The 21,140-nt window shown below is 38.4% G+C and overlaps 1 protein-coding gene across 1 annotated transcript in view; it reads right to left on the bottom strand.

Annotated features, from left to right (window-relative positions):
- LOC135520843 (mucin-1-like) overlaps nt 1–21,140 on the bottom strand; it is a 47,043-nt gene that overhangs the window by 13,393 nt on the left and 12,510 nt on the right. Inside the window, exon 2 of the mRNA XM_064946649.1 lies at nt 12,632–12,713. The gene's annotated coding sequence lies outside the window, so the exon portion shown is untranslated. The remainder of the gene's footprint in view (nt 1–12,631; nt 12,714–21,140) is intronic.

Genomic DNA, 21,140 nt, shown 5'->3' with positions numbered 1-21,140 from the left:
GTGGAAGACAGGTCAGTTCATGTGGTTAATAGATGGTAGTAGTGGTAAACAGTGGAAGACAGGTCAGTTCATGTGGTTAATAGATGGTAGTAGTGGAAGACAGGTCAGTTCATGTGGTTAATAGATGGTAGTAGTGGTAAACAGTGGAAGACAGGTCAGTTCATGTGGTTAATAGATGGTAGTAGTGGTAAACAGTGGAAGACAGGCCAGTTCATGTGGTTAATAGATGGTAGTAGTGGAAGACAGGTCAGTTCATGTGGTTAATAGATGGTAGTAGTGGAAGACAGGTCAGTTCATGTGGTTAATAGATGGTAGTAGTGGAAGACAGGTCAGTTCATGTGGTTAATAGATGGTAGTAGTGGTAAACAGTGGAAGACAGGTCAGTTCATGTGGTTAATAGATGGTAGTAGTGGTAAACAGTGGAAGACAGGTCAGTTCATGTGGTTAATAGATGGTAGTAGTGGTAAACAGTGGAAGACAGGTCAGTTCATGTGGTTAATAGATGGTAGTAGTGGAAGACAGGTCAGTTCATGTGGTTAATAGATGATAGTAGTGGTAAACAGTGGAAGACAGGTCAGTTCATGTGGTTAATAGATGGTAGTAGTGGAAGACAGGTCAGTTCATGTGGTTAATAGATGGTAGTAGTGGTAAACAGTGGAAGACAGGTCAGTTCATGTGGTTAATAGATGGTAGTAGTAGAAGACAGGTCAGTTCATGTAGTTAATAGATGGTAGTAGTGGTAAACAGTGGAAGACAGGTCAGTTCATGTGGTTAATAGATGGTAGTAGTGGTAAACAGTGGAAGACAGGTCAGTTCATGTGGTTAATAGATGGTAGTAGTGGTAAACAGTGGAAGACAGGTCAGTTCATGTGGTTAATAGATGGTAGTAGTGGTAAACAGTGGAAGACAGGTCAGTTCATGTGGTTAATAGATGGTAGTAGTGGTAAACAGTGGAAGACAGGTCAGTTCATGTGGTTAATAGATGGTAGTAGTGGAAGACAGGTCAGTTCATGTGGTTAATAGATGATAGTAGTGGTAAACAGTGGAAGACAGGTCAGTTCATGTGGTTAATAGATGGTAGTAGTGGAAGACAGGTCAGTTCATGTGGTTAATAGATGGTAGTAGTGGTAAACAGTGGAAGACAGGTCAGTTCATGTGGTTAATAGATGGTAGTAGTAGAAGACAGGTCAGTTCATGTAGTTAATAGATGGTAGTAGTGGTAAACAGTGGAAGACAGGTCAGTTCATGTGGTTAATAGATGGTAGTAGTGGTAAACAGTGGAAGACAGGTCAGTTCATGTGGTTAATAGATGGTAGTAGTGGTAAACAGTGGAAGACAGGTCAGTTCATGTGGTTAATAGATGGTAGTAGTGGTAAACAGTGGAAGACAGGTCAGTTCATGTGGTTAATAGATGGTGCTAGTAGTGGTAAACAGTGGAAGACAGGTCAGTTCATGTGGTTAATAGATGGTAGTAGTGGTAAACAGTGGAAGACAGGTAAGTTCATGTGGTTAATAGATGGTAGTAGTGGTAAACAGTGGAAGACAGGTCAGTTCATGTGGTTAATAGATGGTAGTAGTGGAAGACAGGTCAGTTCATGTGGTTAATAGATGGTAGTAGTGGTAAACAGTGGAAGACAGGTCAGTTCATGTGGTTAATAGATGGTAGTAGTGGTAAACAGTGGAAGACAGGCCAGTTCATGTGGTTAATAGATGGTAGTAGTGGAAGACAGGTCAGTTCATGTGGTTAATAGATGGTAGTAGTGGAAGACAGGTCAGTTCATGATGTTAATAGATGGTAGTAGTGGAAGACAGGTCAGTTCATGTGGTTAATAGATGGTAGTAGTGGTAAACAGTGGAAGACAGGTCAGTTCATGTGGTTAATAGATGGTAGTAGTGGTAAACAGTGGAAGACAGGTCAGTTCATGTGGTTAATAGATGGTAGTAGTGGTAAACAGTGGAAGACAGGTCAGTTCATGTGGTTAATAGATGGTAGTAGTGGAAGACAGGTCAGTTCATGTGGTTAATAGATGGTAGTAGTGGTAAACAGTGGAAGACAGGTAAGTTCATGTGGTTAATAGATGGTCGTAGTGGAAGACATGTCAGTTCCTGTGGTTAATAGATGGTAGTAGTGGTAAACAGTGGAAGACAGGTCAGTTCATGTGGTTAATAGATGGTAGTAGTGGTAAACAGTGGAAGACAGGTCAGTTCATGTGGTTAATAGATGGTCGTAGTGGTAAACAGTGGAAGACAGGTCAGTTCATGTGGTTAATAGATGGTAGTAGTGGTAAACAGTGGAAGACAGGTAAGTTCATGTGGTTAATAGATGGTAGTAGTGGTAAACAGTGGAAGACAGGTCAGTTCATGTGGTTAATAGATGGTAGTAGTGGAAGACAGGTCAGTTCATGTGGTTAATAGATGGTAGTAGTGGTAAACAGTGGAAGACAGGTCAGTTCATGTGGTTAATAGATGATAGTAGTGGTAAACAGTGGAAGACAGGTCAGTTCATGTGGTTAATAGATGGTAGTAGTGGAAGACAGGTAAGTTCATGTAGTTAATAGATGGTAGTAGTGGTAAACAGTGGAAGACAGGTCAGTTCATGTGGTTAATAGATGGTAGTAGTGGAAGACAGGTCAGTTCATGTGGTTAATAGATGGTAGTAGTGGTAAACAGTGGAAGACAGGCCAGTTCATGTGGTTAATAGATGGTAGTAGCGGAAGACAGGTCAGTTCATGTGGTTAATAGATGATAGTAGTGGAAGACAGGTCAGTTCATGTGGTTAATAGATGGTAGTAGTGGTAAACAGTGGAAGACAGGTCAGTTCATGTGGTTAATAGATGGTAGTAGTGGAAGACAGGTCAGTTCATGTGGTTAATAGATGGTAGTAGTGGTAAACAGTGGAAGACAGGTCAGTTCATGTGGTTAATAGATGGTAGTAGTGGTAAACAGTGGAAGACAGGTCAGTTCATGTGGTTAATAGATGGTAGTAGTAGAAGACAGGTCAGTTCATGTAGTTAATAGATGGTAGTAGTGGTAAACAGTGGAAGACAGGTCAGTTCATGTGGTTAATAGATGGTAGTAGTGGTAAACAGTGGAAGACAGGTCAGTTCATGTGGTTAATAGATGGTCGTAGTGGTAAACAGTGGAAGACAGGTCAGTTCATGTGGTTAATAGATGGTAGTAGTGGTAAACAGTGGAAGACAGGTAAGTTCATGTGGTTAATAGATGGTAGTAGTGGTAAACAGTGGAAGACAGGTCAGTTCATGTGGTTAATAGATGGTAGTAGTGGAAGACAGGTCAGTTCATGTGGTTAATAGATGGTAGTAGTGGTAAACAGTGGAAGACAGGTCAGTTCATGTGGTTAATAGATGATAGTAGTGGTAAACAGTGGAAGACAGGTCAGTTCATGTGGTTAATAGATGGTAGTAGTGGAAGACAGGTCAGTTCATGTGGTTAATAGATGGTAGTAGTGGTAAACAGTGGAAGACAGGTCAGTTCATGTGGTTAATAGATGGTAGTAGTAGAAGACAGGTCAGTTCATGTAGTTAATAGATGGTAGTAGTGGTAAACAGTGGAAGACAGGTCAGTTCAGACCTACTAATGTGGTTAATAGATGGTAGTAGTGGTAAACAGTGGAAGACAGGTCAGTTCATGTGGTTAATAGATGGTAGTAGTGGTAAACAGTGGAAGACAGGTCAGTTCATGTGGTTAATAGATGGTAGTAGTGGTAAACAGTGGAAGACAGGTCAGTTCATGTGGTTAATAGATGGTATAGTGGTAAACAGTGGAAGACAGGTCAGTTCATGTGGTTAATAGATGGTAGTAGTGGTAAACAGTGGAAGACAGGTAAGTTCATGTGGTTAATAGATGGTAGTAGTGGTAAACAGTGGAAGACAGGTCAGTTCATGTGGTTAATAGATGGTAGTAGTGGAAGACAGGTCAGTTCATGTGGTTAATAGATGGTAGTAGTGGTAAACAGTGGAAGACAGGTCAGTTCATGTGGTTAATAGATGGTAGTAGTGGTAAACAGTGGAAGACAGGCCAGTTCATGTGGTTAATAGATGGTAGTAGTGGAAGACAGGTCAGTTCATGTGGTTAATAGATGGTAGTAGTGGAAGACAGGTCAGTTCATGTGGTTAATAGATGGTAGTAGTGGAAGACAGGTCAGTTCATGTGGTTAATAGATGGTAGTAGTGGTAAACAGTGGAAGACAGGTCAGTTCATGTGGTTAATAGATGGTAGTAGTGGTAAACAGTGGAAGACAGGTCAGTTCATGTGGTTAATAGATGGTAGTAGTGGTAAACAGTGGAAGACAGGTCAGTTCATGTGGTTTTAGATGGTAGTAGTGGAAGACAGGTCAGTTCATGTGGTTAATAGATGGTAGTAGTGGTAAACAGTGGAAGACAGGTAAGTTCATGTGGTTAATAGATGGTCGTAGTGGAAGACAGGTCAGTTCCTGTGGTTAATAGATGGTAGTAGTGGTAAACAGTGGAAGACAGGTCAGTTCATGTGGTTAATAGATGGTAGTAGTGGTAAACAGTGGAAGACAGGTCAGTTCATGTGGTTAATAGATGGTCGTAGTGGTAAACAGTGGAAGACAGGTCAGTTCATGTGGTTAATAGATGGTAGTAGTGGTAAACAGTGGAAGACAGGTAAGTTCATGTGGTTAATAGATGGTAGTAGTGGTAAACAGTGGAAGACAGGTCAGTTCATGTGGTTAATAGATGGTAGTAGTGGAAGACAGGTCAGTTCATGTGGTTAATAGATGGTAGTAGTGGTAAACAGTGGAAGACAGGTCAGTTCATGTGGTTAATAGATGATAGTAGTGGTAAACAGTGGAAGACAGGTCAGTTCATGTGGTTAATAGATGGTAGTAGTGGAAGACAGGTCAGTTCATGTGGTTAATAGATGGTAGTAGTGGTAAACAGTGGAAGAAAGGTCAGTTCATGTGGTTAATAGATGGTAGTAGTGGTAAACAGTGGAAGACAGGTCAGTTCATGTGGTTAATAGATGATAGTAGTGGTAAACAGTGGAAGACAGGTCAGATCATGTGGTTAATAGATGGTAGTAGTGGTAAACAGTGGAAGGCAGGTCAGTTCATGTGGTTAATAGATGGTAGTAGTGGTAAACAGTGGAAGAGAGGCCAGTTCCTGTAGTTAATAGATGGTAGTAGTGGTAAACAGTGGAAGACAGGTCAGTTCATGTGGTTAATAGATGATAGTAGTGGTAAACAGTGGAAGACAGGTCAGATCATGTGGTTAATAGATGGTAGTAGTGGTAAACAGTGGAAGACAGGTCAGTTCATGTGGTTAATAGATGATAGTAGTGGTAAACAGTGAAAGAGAGGCCAGTTCCTGTAGTTAATAGATGGTAGTAGTGGTAAACAGTGGAAGACAGGCCAGTTCATGTGGTTAATATACATATGCTAGTAGGGGTCAACAGTGTGTCTAGACACACTAAAGCACTAGGCCACTACATGCCAATGATTGAAGTAGGACACACTGCTAATAGTATTCAGGGAGGTTGAATGTGACTTAAATGTTATGTCTGCGTCCCACATATCATATCAAATCAAATCAAATGTATTTATATAGCCCTTCGTACATCAGCTGATATCTCAAAGTGCTGTACAGAAACCCAGCCTAAAACCCCAAACAGCAAGCAATGCAGGTGTAGAAGCACGGTGGCTAGGAAAAACTCAAAGGCCAAAACCTAGGAAGAAACCTAGAGAGGAACCTGGCTATCAGGGGTGGCCAGTCCTCTTCTGGCTGTGTCGGGTGGAGATTATAACAGAACATGGCCAAGATGTTCAAATGTTCATAAATGACCAGCATGGTCAAATAATAATAAGGCAGAACAGTTGAAACTGGAGCAGCAGCACGACCAGGTGGACTGGGGACAGCAAGGAGTCATCATGTCAGGTAGTCCTGAGGCATGGTCCTAGGGCTCAGGTCCTCCGAGAGAGTGAAAGAAAGAGAGAAAAAGACACCACATTTCCACTATAAAGCTATGGTCTGCACTGAACTCAAAAACACCATAATTCCTTATCAAATAACCAACAAGTAAAAGACATTGATCAGAGCCTGTACTATTGACCTTAGGACAGATACTGTATATGTTAATACCTGGTGCCTTGACTAAAACAGGAAGGATGAATGTCATTACAGGATATCAAGAGAGAGTAAATGAACATGTGACTTCTCTCTTTCTGCAACACCATCCTCCTCCCCCCAGCTAGCTGTGCTAAATATCTCTCTGTGCATCTGTCCTAAATTGAGAGGTGATTTATAAAATGGACAGCCGGCGGTAATGCATTACTAATACCATTAAAGCATTGCATTTCTTAATTCCCTTCACGGGAACTTGGTATCCTTCTGCTGTCTGAAAAGCAGGTCCTTTTTCCTCCCTTCTAAAATAATTGAATCCAACGCGACCACCTTCAGGCTAAACTGTGAATGTAGTTAGTGTCATTTCTTGGTCACATTATCATCATGATCAGATCTGTAATGAAGCAGAATATGCCCTTTGCCTTATTGGGGAATGTGAGGATGTGCTCTTGTTATATTTGCCACAGTATCAGAACAACACAAGGGAGAGGAATTAACATCTACTAATTAGACCATTATAACAAAATATTATCATTGTGGACCCCAGGAAGAGTAGCTACTTCTTCTGCAAAAGCTAACGGGGATCCAAATAAACAAATAAATAAACAAATGTCAATTATATTGAACATCTTCAATGTTTTACATAAAAGGGTCGGCACTTTTCACATGACATAAATGAATGTGCAACACAATGACATAAAATCCCATTTCGTACAGGTACCTATGGAATAAATGGAACTGGACAGCATATTGCACATTTCACTATTTCAGTCAGAACTTATGTATTATGGGAAATCAATATGAAATCAATATGAATCTAGAATCTATATAAACTACAGCACAAAATCAAAGAATGACTATATGGTGTATGTATGAACTGCACAAAGATACACTGTCCCATGTAGACACATGTCAGGGTTTAACTGTATTTGATAACCAATTATGCCTTTGGTAGATCTAGTTAAAAAATATCTATGTGGATTCTGGACATGATACAATGCTTTGTCCCCAGGGCTATAAAGGGCTGTTTGGTTTATTTCACCAGTTAAACTTGAATATAGGAGCGCTGCCAACCCGCTGAGGGAATTAAGCAGAGTGAAATGCAGAGTGGTGCTGCTGAATGGGCAGATTGGCAGGCCTACCCTTCTACTCTACTCTAACAAGTCCACACAATGAACACACGACCAGCCCCATTACCCACCAAGCTACAGTGGAGAGACAGGGAGGCAGGGGCTGAAGATGCAAGACATTTTCATAAGCCCATCCACAGTCTATTATTGGCCACTTGTAATTGATCCCTATACTGGTCAAGCCTTCTCACAATAGTGATGTTGAACATAGACCTACTAATGTCTACTCATAATGATGTGAAGTTGTTATCATGGAATATGTTTCTGTAGGATATGATCTTGAATATTGTTTCTCCCCTTTGACAGAAGTATAACTTTATCTGTGGGAAAAAGTTCAAAATGGATACATCTTTCTACATTTTAATGGTATAGGATACATCTATCTACATTTTAATGGTATAGGATACATCTTTCTACATTTTAATGGTACAGGATACATCTATCTACATTTTAATGGTATAGGATACATCTATCTACATTTTAACGGTATAGGATACATCTATCTACATTTTAATGGTATAGGATACATCTATCTACATTTTAATGGTATAGGATACATCTATCTACATTTTAATGGTATAGGATACATCTATCTACATTTTAATGGTATAGGATACATCTATCTACATTTTAATGGTATAGGATACATCTATCTACATTTTAATGGTATAGGATACATCTATCTACATTTTAATGGTATAGGATACATCTATCTACATTTTAATGGTATAGGATACATCAGTCTACATTTTAATGGTATAGGATACATCAGTCTACATTTTAATGGTATAGGATACATCTATCTACATTTTAACGGTATAGGATACATCTATCTACATTTTAATGGTATAGGATACATCTATCTTCATTTTAATGGTATAGGATCATTCTATCTACATTTTAAAGGGTATAGGATACATCTATCTTCATTTTAATGGTATAGGATACATCTATCTTCATTTTAATGGTATAGGATACATCTATCTACATTGTAATGGTAGAGGATACATCTATCTACATTTTAATGGTACAGGATACATCTATCTACATTTTAATGGTATAGGATACATCTATCTACATTTTAATGGAATAGGATACATCTATCTACATTTTAATGGTATAGGATACATCTATCTACATTTTAATGGTATAGGATACATCTATCTACATTTTAATGGTATAGGATACATCTATCTACATTTTAATGGTATAGGATACATCTATCTACATTTTAATGGTATAGGATACATCTATCTACATTTTAATGGAATAGGATACATCTATCTACATTTTAATGGTATAGGATACATCTATCTACATTTTAATGGTATAGGATACATCTATCTACATTTTAATGGTATAGGATACATCTATCTACATTTTAATGGAATAGGATACATCAGTCTACATTTTAATGGTATAGGATACATCTATCTACATTTTAATGGTATAGGATACATCTATCTACATTTTAATGGAATAGGATACATCAGTCTACATTTTAACGGTATAGGATACATCTATCTACATTTTAATGGTATAGGATACATCTAACTACATTTTAATGGAATAGGATACATCAGTCTACATTTTAATGGTATAGGATACATCCATCTACATTTTAATGGAATAGGATACATCTATCTACATTTTAATGGTATAGGATACATCTATCTACATTTTAATGGTATAGGATACATCTATCTACATTTTAATGGTATAGGATACATCTATCTATATTTTAATGGTATAGGATACATCTATCTACATTTTAATGGTATAGGATACATCTATCTACATTTTAATGGTATAGGATACATCTATCTACATTTTAATGGTATAGGATACATCTATCTATATTTTAATGGTATAGGATACATCAGTCTACATTTTAATGGTATAGGATACATCTATCTACATTTTAATGGTATAGGATACATCTATCTACATTTTAACGGTATAGGATACATCTATCTACATTTTAATGGTATAGGATACATCTATCTACATTTTAATGGTATAGGATACATCTATCTACATTTTAATGGTATAGGATACATCTATCTACATTTTAATGGTATAGGATACATCTATCTACATTTTAATGGTATAGGATCATTCTATCTACATTTTAATGGTACAGGATACATCTATCTACATTTTAATGGTATAGGATACATCTATCTACATTTTAAAGGGTATAGGATACATCCATCTTCATTTTAATGGTATAGGATCATTCTATCTACATTTTAATGGTACAGGATACATCTATCTACATTTTAATGGTATAGGATACATCTATCTACATTTTAATGGTATAGGATACATCTATCTACATTTTAATGGAATAGGATACATCAGTCTACATTTTAACGGTATAGGATACATCTATCTACATTTTAATGGTATAGGATACATCTATCTACATTTTAATGGTATAGGATACATCTATCTACATTTTAATGGTATAGGATACATCTATCTACATTTTAATGGTATAGGATACATCTATCTACATTTTAATGGTATAGGATACATCTATCTACATTTTAATGGTATAGGATACATCTATCTACATTTTAATGGTATAGGATACATCTATCTACATTTTAATGGTATAGGATACATCTATCTACATTTTAATGGTATAGGATACATCTATCTACATTTTAATGGTATAGGATACATCTATCTACATTTTAATGGTATAGGATACATCTATCTACATTTTAATGGTATAGGATACATCTATCTACATTTTAATGGTATAGGATACATCTATCTACATTTTAATGGTATAGGATACATCTATCTACATTTTAATGGTATAGGATACATCTATCTACATTTTAATGGTATAGGATACATCTATCTACATTTTAAGGGTATAGGATACATCTATCTACATTTTAATAGTACAGGATACATCTATCTACATTTTAATGGTATAGGATACATCTATCTACATTTTAAAGGGTATAGGATACATCTATCTTCATTTTAATGGTATATGATCATTCTATCTACATTTTAATGGTATAGGATACATCTATCTACATTTTAATGGTATAGGATACATCTATCTACATTTTAATGGTATAGGATACATCTATCTACATTTTAATGGTATAGGATACATCTATCTACATTTTAATGGTATAGGATACATCTATCTACATTTTAATGGTATAGGATACATCTATCTACATTTTAATGGTATAGGATACATCTATCTACATTTTAATGGAATAGGATTCATCTATCTACATTTTAATGGTACAGGATACATCTATCTACATTTTAATGGTATAGGATACATCTATCTACATTTTAATGGTATAGGATACATCAGTCTACATTTTAATGGTATAGGATACATCTATCTACATTTTAATGGTATAGGATACATACATTTTAATGGTATAGGATACATCTATCTACATTTTAATGGTATAGGATACATCTATCTACATTTTAATTTTAATGGTATAGGATACATCTATCTACATTTTAATGGTATAGGATACATCTATCTACATTTTAATGGTATAGGATACATCTATCTACATTTTAATGGTATAGGATACATCTATCTACATTTTAATGGTATAGGATACATCTATCTACATTTTAATGGTATAGGATACATCTATCTACATTTTAATGGTATAGGATACATCTATCTACATTTTAATGGTATAGGATACATCTATCTACATTTTAATGGTATAGGATACATCTATCTACATTTTAATGGTATAGGATACATCTATCTACATTTTAATGGTATAGGATACATCTATCTACATTTTAATGGTATATGATCATTCTATCTACATTTTAATGGTATAGGATACATCTATCTACATTTTAATGGTATAGGATACATCTATCTACATTTTAATGATATAGGATACATCTATCTACATTTTAACGGTATAGGATACATCTATCTACATTTTAATGGTATAGGATACATCTATCTACATTTTAATGGTATAGGATACATCTATCTACATTTTAATGGTATAGGATACATCTATCTACATTTTAATGGTATAGGATACATCTATCTACATTTTAATGGTATAGGATACATCTATCTACATTTTAATGGTATAGGATACATCTATCTACATTTTAATGGTATAGGATACATCTATCTACATTTTAATGGTATAGGATACATCTATCTACATTTTAATGGTATAGGATACATCTATCTACATTTTAATGGTATAGGATACATCTATCTACATTTTAATGGTATAGGATACATCTATCTACATTTTAATGGTATAGGATACATCTATCTACATTTTAATGGTATAGGATACATCTATCTACATTTTAATGGTATAGGATACATCTATCTACATTTTAATGGTATAGGATACATCTATCTACATTGTAATGGTAGAGGATACATCTATCTACATTTTAATGGTATAGGATACATCTATCTACATTTTAATGGTACAGGATACATCTATCTACATTTTAATGGTATAGGATACATCTATCTACATTTTAATGGTATAGGATCATTCTATCTACATTGTAATGGTAGAGGATACATCTATCTACATTTTAATGGTATAGGATACATCTATCTACATTTTAGTATTTTGAATTTGACTACAAATGAGTTTTAACTGTAGTACACTTCACCAGCACACAGTGTTGTTTGGGAGAGAGGATATTTAATTTCCAATGTATTTTTTTCTATAGGTTGTTGTGTCGGTCATCAGTCGTGTTAAGCGACTCCAGTTTTAAAAGGAAAGGCTGAAATAAATGCAGTACATAACAGTGGAAGGGAAATGGCCTTGACTTGATTGGCATCAAATGACTGTAATGTTTGATCTTCTTCTCACATAAATCACAGTAAAAACCAAAGGGTTGGTTCACTGGTACGCAGCAATCAATCTGGTTCATTACACTGATTCAAGTAGGTTTGTCTTTAATATATATATATATATATTGCTGTGAAATGTAGGTATGATGAAGTAGCTCTTTTTAGCAAGTTTTATAGCAAAGTGTCATGAATTGAAATGATTACTATTGTGATGAAAAATTCATAAGGAATGATACACACTTCCTGCAACAATATCTTTGAATACATTTTTGTGAAAAAAGGATCTATTCTGGAATCTTTTATTTAGCCTCTACATTTTGCTTAAATTCCAAGCCCATAGACACAATAAATTACTATCATACATTTCATGAAGCAGAAGGCATAGAGGGTAATTTACTGTAGGATTGACTTGCCATTTGTTCTCATAAGTAAATGAAAAAAGTCACCTCACTTTTAATGCAAATTCATACAGACCCCTAATGGCCATAGACATATAATTCTATAGTGAGAACAGCAGAGATGTTAGAAAGATGACAAACCTCTGACGCCATGTCAGTCCTCCTGGCTTTGAGAGAGACATCAGGACAGCATACCTTTCAGTGGTGATGAAAGCCCTGCAGCCTGTCAAAAGAAGAAGACGGATATTTCTGTCATGTGCATAAACATCTCGGTTCTGTTGTGTGAAGGCGTCACTGTGATTACAGTACATAGAACCATTTAACAAACACACATGCACTCATGTACAAGTACACTGATGGAGGAATGGACAGGCGGACGGATGGACGGATGGACGGGCGGATGGACGGACAGGCAGACAGAAACCTGAAACCTAAATATATTCATTGTACTCAACATCTTATGTATCAGTATCAATAAAACTGAGACCTACAAAACAGTCAATACTGATCTAACATATCTAGTAGCATTGTTCTAAAGCAGCAGTCTACCCTTCCTCTCTTTATAGACAGTGGAGGGAGGTGAGGACACAGTGAGGACTCTCAATGCCTCTCCCCTCCCAGGCAGGCAGGCAGGCAGGCAGGCAGGCAGGCAGGCAGGCAGGCAGGCAGGCAGGCAGGCAGGCAGGCAGGCAGGCAGGCAGGCAGGCAGGCAGGCGGCAGGCACTCTACGCTGCCTGGCTGATAATAGGGTCATTAATCATGCGTTCACAGACTACTCTCTATCAGACGTGAGTCCTATGATTATGGCCATTGATTGGGGTGAAATAGTCCTCTGCTGCTGCTCCTGCTGCTGCTTGGACCAATCTAGTCCAGGCTTGTTGGGGCGTGATTGTTTATTAGTTGACTCATTGATTAAAGCATGAAAGCTAACAAAATGGAGTTTGAATGATTTCACTCTCATTAATATGTGTAGTAGATGATCGACGCTGTGGTTCAGTAGGTGCATAGGACATATAGTATAGTATAGTAGTATATTGAGTATAGTATAGTATTGTGCAGTACAGTGTAGTATAGTGTAGTATTGTATAGTATAGTGTGGTATAGTGTGGCGTAGTATAGTGTGGTATAGTATAGTGTAGCATAGTGTGATATAGTTTAGTATAGTGTAGCATAGTGTGATATAGTTTAGTATAGTGTAGTGTAGTATAGCATTGTTTTCCAAACTCGGTACTGGGGCCCCCTTGGGTGCACATTTTGGTTTTTGCCCAGGCATTACACAGCTGATTCAAATAACAAACTCATCAGCTTGGATTATTTGAATCAGCTGTGTAGTGCTAGGGGGGAAACTAAATGTGCACCCCCAGGAAGGGCTCCAGGACAGGGTATTATGGGAAACCCTGTAGGATAGTATAGTATAGTATAGTATGGTATAGTATAGTTTGGTATAGTACATTATAGTATAGTATAGTATAGTATAGTATAGTATAGTATAGTATAGTATAGTATAGTATGGTATGGTATGGTATGGTATAGTATAGTATGGTATGGTATAGTATAGTACATTATAGTATAGTATAGTATATTATGGTATAGTAGAGTATAGTATAGTATAGTATGGTATGGTATAGTATAGTACATTATAGTATAGTACATTATAGTAAAGTATAGTACATTATAGTATAGTATAGTATGGTATAGTATAGTATGGTATAGTATAGTATATTATAGTATAGTATAGTACATTATAGTATAGTATAGTATGGTATGGTATGGTATAGTATAGTACATTATAGTATAGTATAGAATAGTATAGTATGCTATAGTATAGTACATTATAGTATAGTATAGTATAGTATAGTATAGTATGGTATAGTATAGTACATTATAGTATAGTATAGTATAGTATAGTATAGTATAGTATAGTATAGTATGGTATAGTATAGTATGGTATGGTATGGTATGGTATAGTATAGTACATTATAGTATAGTATAGTATAGTATAGAATAGTATAGTATGCTATAGTATGGTACATTATAGTATAGTATAGTATGGTATAGTATAGTACATTATAGTATAGTACATTATAGTATAGTATAGTATAGTATAGTATAGTATAGTATAGTATAGTATAGTATAGTATAGTATAGAATAGTATAGAATAGAATAGAATAGTATAGTCAACATGGCTCAACTCCCCCAAGGAGTCATATGTTTTATCATTTTAAATGTTTCACAAATTTACAAGGGAGGTTCATTCTCCCCTTTCTACTGTCATTCTCCCCTTTCTACTAGATTATGTTAATAACAAGTTAATAATCAGATAGGGAATTGCTACATATGTACAATAAAATGTATCACATATAAAGTACAGGTATTAGATACATATTAATTGTTGAACTTGAATTCAATAAGGAAAGATAAACAAGGTGTATTGAAGGAATTATAGACACAATTCACAAACTGTATTCACCTCATTATTCACTGAAATATGGGCGTGTCTGACTTCCGGTTAAGCACTTTGGGCCAATAGTTTGCCGCTAGCTAGCTATCTCTTCTCACAACTTTCCCAACATGGATTCACACAAAACAGGCATTACTCTCAGTAGCAGCGACTTATTTATACAGTCCTATGTAATGACAGTTAGACAAATCCTGTATAGTGTCTGTTTCCCTTCACCTGATTAAATGTGACAGTAATGACAGTTGGAGATAAATTCAATCCCTGTCTATTCTCAGGGCTCCCTCATTGTCTTTCAAACCATATGCTGCTGGACAAACAATGATTTTACATAGAACACCCTAACCTGAAAATACACAACAGAGAGAACACACATAATAAGCTTTTTTTAAAGGAGGATACAGAATTAGGGCAGTCTAAAACATGGATTGAAATAGAAACGCAACAAAGCTCCCGGGTCTAGTCAAAATGGCTTCTGTCTCCGTGTGCCCCACTAATGAAAGGATATAGCTGTGTGGACACTGAACACCTGTGATGGTTCGTCTGGTTTTACACAGTAGCTTTGTGTTGCAGCCATGTCTTTTCCTTACATTGTCAGAGAAATACTGGGAAACTACAAGACATTCGATATGAAACATGCTTCGTTGTAGTTTGAGTATAACATTTGAAATGAGTGCTAAAGAAAATGATTTGTTTGTCTCCCTCTATTGCATATGCTTTTCAGTGGTCAGGTGTGAGCATGTCTATGGATTTGCGGAAAAAAAAATGTTCTCTTGCAAATGTGGTTGATGCTTATCTTGTATGTTACGATATATGACTTCTATCTGCTAAGATTTACATAGTGAATACACTTCACTTAATACGGTGAAAATGAGCAAGGAGAACAGAGAAAGGGATGTGTATGAGAGTGTGTGTATTTCTTAAGCTTCCTAAAGCAGCCACACACCAAACTCCTGTAGATAAAACCCATAGCGAGCTCTGTCACTCAATTAATGTCACTTTTTATCTTCTGTTAACATACCTGCCATCCTCAGCGAGGAATTAAAGCACACTCTCTCTCTCTCTCTCTCTCTCTCTCTCTCTGGGGGAGTAAGAAGTAAGCTAAGGGGAGTAAAAAGAAGCTAAGCAGAAGGCCGGGTGGATTAAATTTAGAGCTAATAATTTAGCGGTGTAAAAAAAGGACAGATTTGGGGTTCACAACCCAAATGTTTTCTTCATACTAAAACACGGATGTCTTTTCGTTTCTTTAAATACTAGTAAGGTGTGATAAATAACAGGTGTAATATAAATAAACTGGCTGGTACCACCCCACCACATAGGAGACGGCTCAAATGGCGGCATGGAAATCGCTGACATTTTGTGGCAGAATTTTTCTCACTTGCCCGGCAGCAGCAAATCCCCTGTTGAGAGGACTTGAGTGTGAAATCCATTTAGGACAGATTCCGGCAGAAAGCTTGTCATCTCATTGAAAAGATACCCCTCTCAAAATATGGAACAAGGCCTGTAGGTGTCAAATGCATCACATTCTTATAGCCTCAGTCCCCCAGCCAATCTCCTGTTTATTTAGTTAGTGTGTGTACACAGAGAAAACAAGCCAGGGTAATTGTTTCTTGTTTAATTTCCTATCTATACGTGGCAGCGGAAACAAGCATGTCCTCGGGCAGCAAACAAACATGACTGCAGTCCCAAGGTTACTGAATCACAAAGAGGAGAACATGTCTGAAAAGGAGCACATTAAAGGATTCCGTGAGAAAGTCCCTGAGGATGACAGTACAGCAGGCCCCAGATCAGTTTTGACTAAGACGACGTCCTAAATGGAACCCTATTTCCTATTTAGTACACTACTAAAGCTCCACGGATGATGTAGGGAATAGGTTGCCATTTGAGACGCCTCCTAAGGCCGTTCTACAGCAGACCCCCTCCTGACCTTGCCTTTAAACATGACAATGGGTTCACTTTTAGAAGTCTTACTCATACTTCCAGCGTGTTTGTAGGAGGTTTCACGGTATCACACAGACAGCATATTGAAGCAGGCAGGAGAGGGTAAGCTGTATTTTATTATCCTCAGAGCAGCTTGGTTCCTCTACATCCTAGTAGTTCACCACTCACCCTTTAAGTCATTTTATAACACAATCCTGTACTAGACAGACTGTTCTTGGGGAGTCACAAAGTGTATATTGATAGACTACACCATTCAGAGTTAAAACCCCAGTCATTTTCCAATAGGAAACTACATCTGAAAGCTCTAGAATGGCAGATGTGGCAGACACGTCTGTCGCAGTTAGTTCCCTGCAGCCTCCAGTTGCTTAGTTACTTTCAGCGGGTGGCTCATGCTCTCTAGGCCATAGGGGACAACTTCTCCTTCCGTATCCTTCCACCTCCCCTGCAGTGTTAGCTGAGAGGGGGATGTAGGGTCTAATGTCTCCTTCCGTATCCTTCCACCTCCCCTTCAATGTTAGCTGAGAGGTGGACTGGGAACTATGTTGTGGGAGCCGTTCCCATGGAGAAGTGGACTGGTGGGAGGTCAGATAAGGATGAACTACTACTGTTCTACTGTTCCAGAAGGAAACTGCTGCACTACCATTCTAGATTAACATGGTCACTGAGGAGGAGACAGCTGCACTACCATTCTAGATTAACATGGTCACTGAGGAGGAGACGGCTGCACTACCATTCTAGATTAACATGGTCACCGAGGAGGAGACTGCTGCACTACCATTCTAGATTAACATGGTCACTGAGGAGGAGACGGCTGCACTACCATTCTAGATTAACATGGTCACTGAGGAGGAGACTGCTGCACTACCATTCTAGATTAACATGGTCACTGAGGAGGAAACTGCTGCACTACCATTCTAGATTAACATGGTCACTGAGGAGGAGACTGCTGCACTACCATTCTAGATTAACATGGTCACTGAGGAGGAAACTGCTGCACTACCATTCTAGATTAACATGGTCACTGAGGAGGAAACTGCTGCACTACCATTCTAGGTTAACATGGTCACTGAGGAGGAAACTGCTGCACTACCATTCTAGATTAACATGGTCACCGAGGAGGAAACTGCTGCACTACCATTCTAGATTAACATGGTCACCGAGGAGGAGACTGCTGCACTACCATTCTAGATTAACATGGTCACCGAGGAGGAGACTGCTGCACTACCATTCTAGATTAACATGGTCACTGAGGAGGAAACTGCTGCATTACCATTCTAGATTAACATGGTCACCGAGGAGGAGACTGCTGCACTACCATTCTAGATTAACATGGTCACTGAGGAGGAGACTGCTGCACTAACTACCATTCTAGATTAACATGGTACGGAGCTGAGGGGAACGGCACCGCAGACCTCCAGGCTCTGATCAGGCCCTACACCCAAGCAAGGGCACTGCGTTCATCCACCTCTGGCCTGCAGTTCCCGCTCAGCCCAGTCAAAACTGTTCGCTGCTCTGGCCCCACTCACGACGCCAGGACCATTCTAGATTAACATGGTCACTGAGGTGAATTCACCAATTTGTAAGTCGCTCTGGATAAGAGCGTCTGCTAAATGACTTAAATGTAAATGTAATGTAAATGTACCATTCTAAATTAACATGGTCACCGAGGAGGAGACTGCTGCACTACCATTCTAGATTAACATGGTCACAGAGGAGGAGACTGCTGCACTACCATTCTAGATTAACATGGTCACTGAGGAGGAGGCTGCTGCACTACCATTCTAGATTAACATGGTCACCGAGGAGGAGACGGCTGCACTACCATTCTAGATTAACATGGTCACTGAGGAGGAGACTGCTGCACTACCATTCTAGATTAACATGGTCACTGAGGAGGAGACTGCTGCACTACCATTCTAGATTAACATGGTCACTGAGGAGGAGACTGCTGCACTACCATTCTAGATTAACATGGTCACTGAGGAGGAAACTGCTGCACTACCATTCTAGATTAACATGGTCACCGAGGAGGAAACTGCTGCACTACCATTCTAGATTAACATGGTCACTGAGGAGGAAACTGCTGCACTACCATTCTAGATTAACATGGTCACTGAGGAGGAGACTGCTTCACTACCATTCTAGATTAACATCGTAACTGAGGAGGAGACTGCTGCACTACCATTCTAGATTAACATGGTCACTGAGGAGACTGCTGCACTACCATTCTAGATTAACATGGTTACTGAGGAGGAAACTGCTGCACTACCATTCTAGATTAACATGGTCACTGAGGAGGAGACTGCTGCACTACCATTCTAGATTAACATGGTCACTGAGGAGGAGACTGCTGCACTACCATTCTAGATTAACATGGTCACTGAGGAGGAAACTGCTGCACTACCATTCTAGATTAACATGGTCACTGAGGAGGAGACTGCTGCACTACCATTCTAGATTAACATGGTCACCGAGGAGGAGACTGCTGCACTACCATTCTAGATTAACATGGTCACTGAGGAGGAGACTGCTACACTACCATTCTAGATTAACATGGTCACTGAGAAGGAGACTGCTGCACTACCATTCTAGATTAACATGGTCACTGAGGAGGAAACTGCTGCACTACCATTCCAGATTAACATGGTCACCGAGGAGGAAACTGCTGCACTACCATTCTAGATTAACATGGTCACTGAGGAGGAGACTGCTGCACTACCATTCTAGATTAACATGGTCACTGAGGAGGAGACTGCTTCACTACCATTCTAGATTAACATCGTAACTGAGGAGGAGACTGCTGCACTACCATTCTAGATTAGCATGGTCACTGAGGAGGAAACTGCTGCACTACCATTCTAGGTTAACATGGTCACTGAGGAGAAAACTGCTGCACTACCATTCTAGATTAACATGGTCACAGAGGAGGAAACTGCTGCACTACCATTCTAGATTAACATGGTCACTGAGGAGGAGACTGCTGCACTACCATTCTAGATTAACATGGTCACTGAGGAGGAAACTGCTGCACTACCATTCTAGATTAACATGGTCACTGAGGAGGAACTGCTGCACTACCATTCTAGATTAACATGGTCACTGAGGAGGAGACTGCTGCACTACCATTCTAGATTAACATGGTCACTGAGGAGGAGACTGCTTCACTACCATTCTAGATTAACATGGTCACTGAGGAGGAGACTGCTGCACTACCATTCTAGATTAACATGGTCACTGAGGAGGAGACTGCTGCACTACCATTCTAGATTAACATGGTCACTGAGGAGGAGACTGCTGCACTACCATTCTAGATTAACATGGTCACTGAGGAGGAGACTGCTTCACTACCATTCTAGATTAACATGGTCACTGAGGAGGAAACTGCTGCACTACCATTCTAGATTAACATGGTCACTGAGGAGGAAACTGCTGCACTACCATTCTAGATTAACATGGTCACTGAGGAGGAAACTGCTGCACTACCATTCTAGATTAACATGGTCACTGAGGAGGAGACGGCTGCACTACCATTCTAGATTAACATGGTCACTGAGGAGGAAACTGTGCACTACCATTCTAGATTAACATGGTCACTGAACACTACCAAGATTAACATGGTCACCGAGGAAGAATACCATTCTAGATTAACATGGTCACTGAGGAGGAGACTGCTGCACTACCATTCTAGATTAACATGGTCACCCAGGAGGAGACTGCTTCACTACCATTCTAGATTAACATGGTCACTGAGGAGGAGACTGCTGCACTACCATTCTAGATTAACATGGTCACTGAGGAGGAGACTGCTGCACTACCATTCTAGATTAACATGGTCACTGAGGAGGAGACTGCTGCACTACCATTCTAGATTAACATGGTCACTACTGCTGCACTACCATTCTAGATTAACATGGTCACTGAGGAGGATGACTACCATTCTAGATTAACATGGTCACTGAGGAGGAGACTGCTGCACATCCATTCAGCACTTAACATGGTCAGCCAAGGTAACATCACTCATTGTAGATTTATGGTCACTTGTGTTATCATTTTCACTACCATTGTTCTAGATTGCATTGTTGGGAAGGGCTTGCTGCATTTCACTGTTATTCTAGATTAACATGGTCACTTGAGGAAGTATGTGACAAATTCTAATTAATTTGGTCACCTATAGGCTTTTCTGGATATTCAGTATCTGATACTGAGATGTCTAAGTGTGCTTCCCAAATGACACCCTAATCCCTACATAC

This window comes from Oncorhynchus masou, chromosome 29 (assembly GCF_036934945.1).
Source record: "Oncorhynchus masou masou isolate Uvic2021 chromosome 29, UVic_Omas_1.1, whole genome shotgun sequence".
Taxonomy (NCBI): Eukaryota; Metazoa; Chordata; class Actinopteri; order Salmoniformes; family Salmonidae; genus Oncorhynchus; species Oncorhynchus masou.
This window is presented reverse-complemented; position numbering and strand designations above follow the sequence as displayed.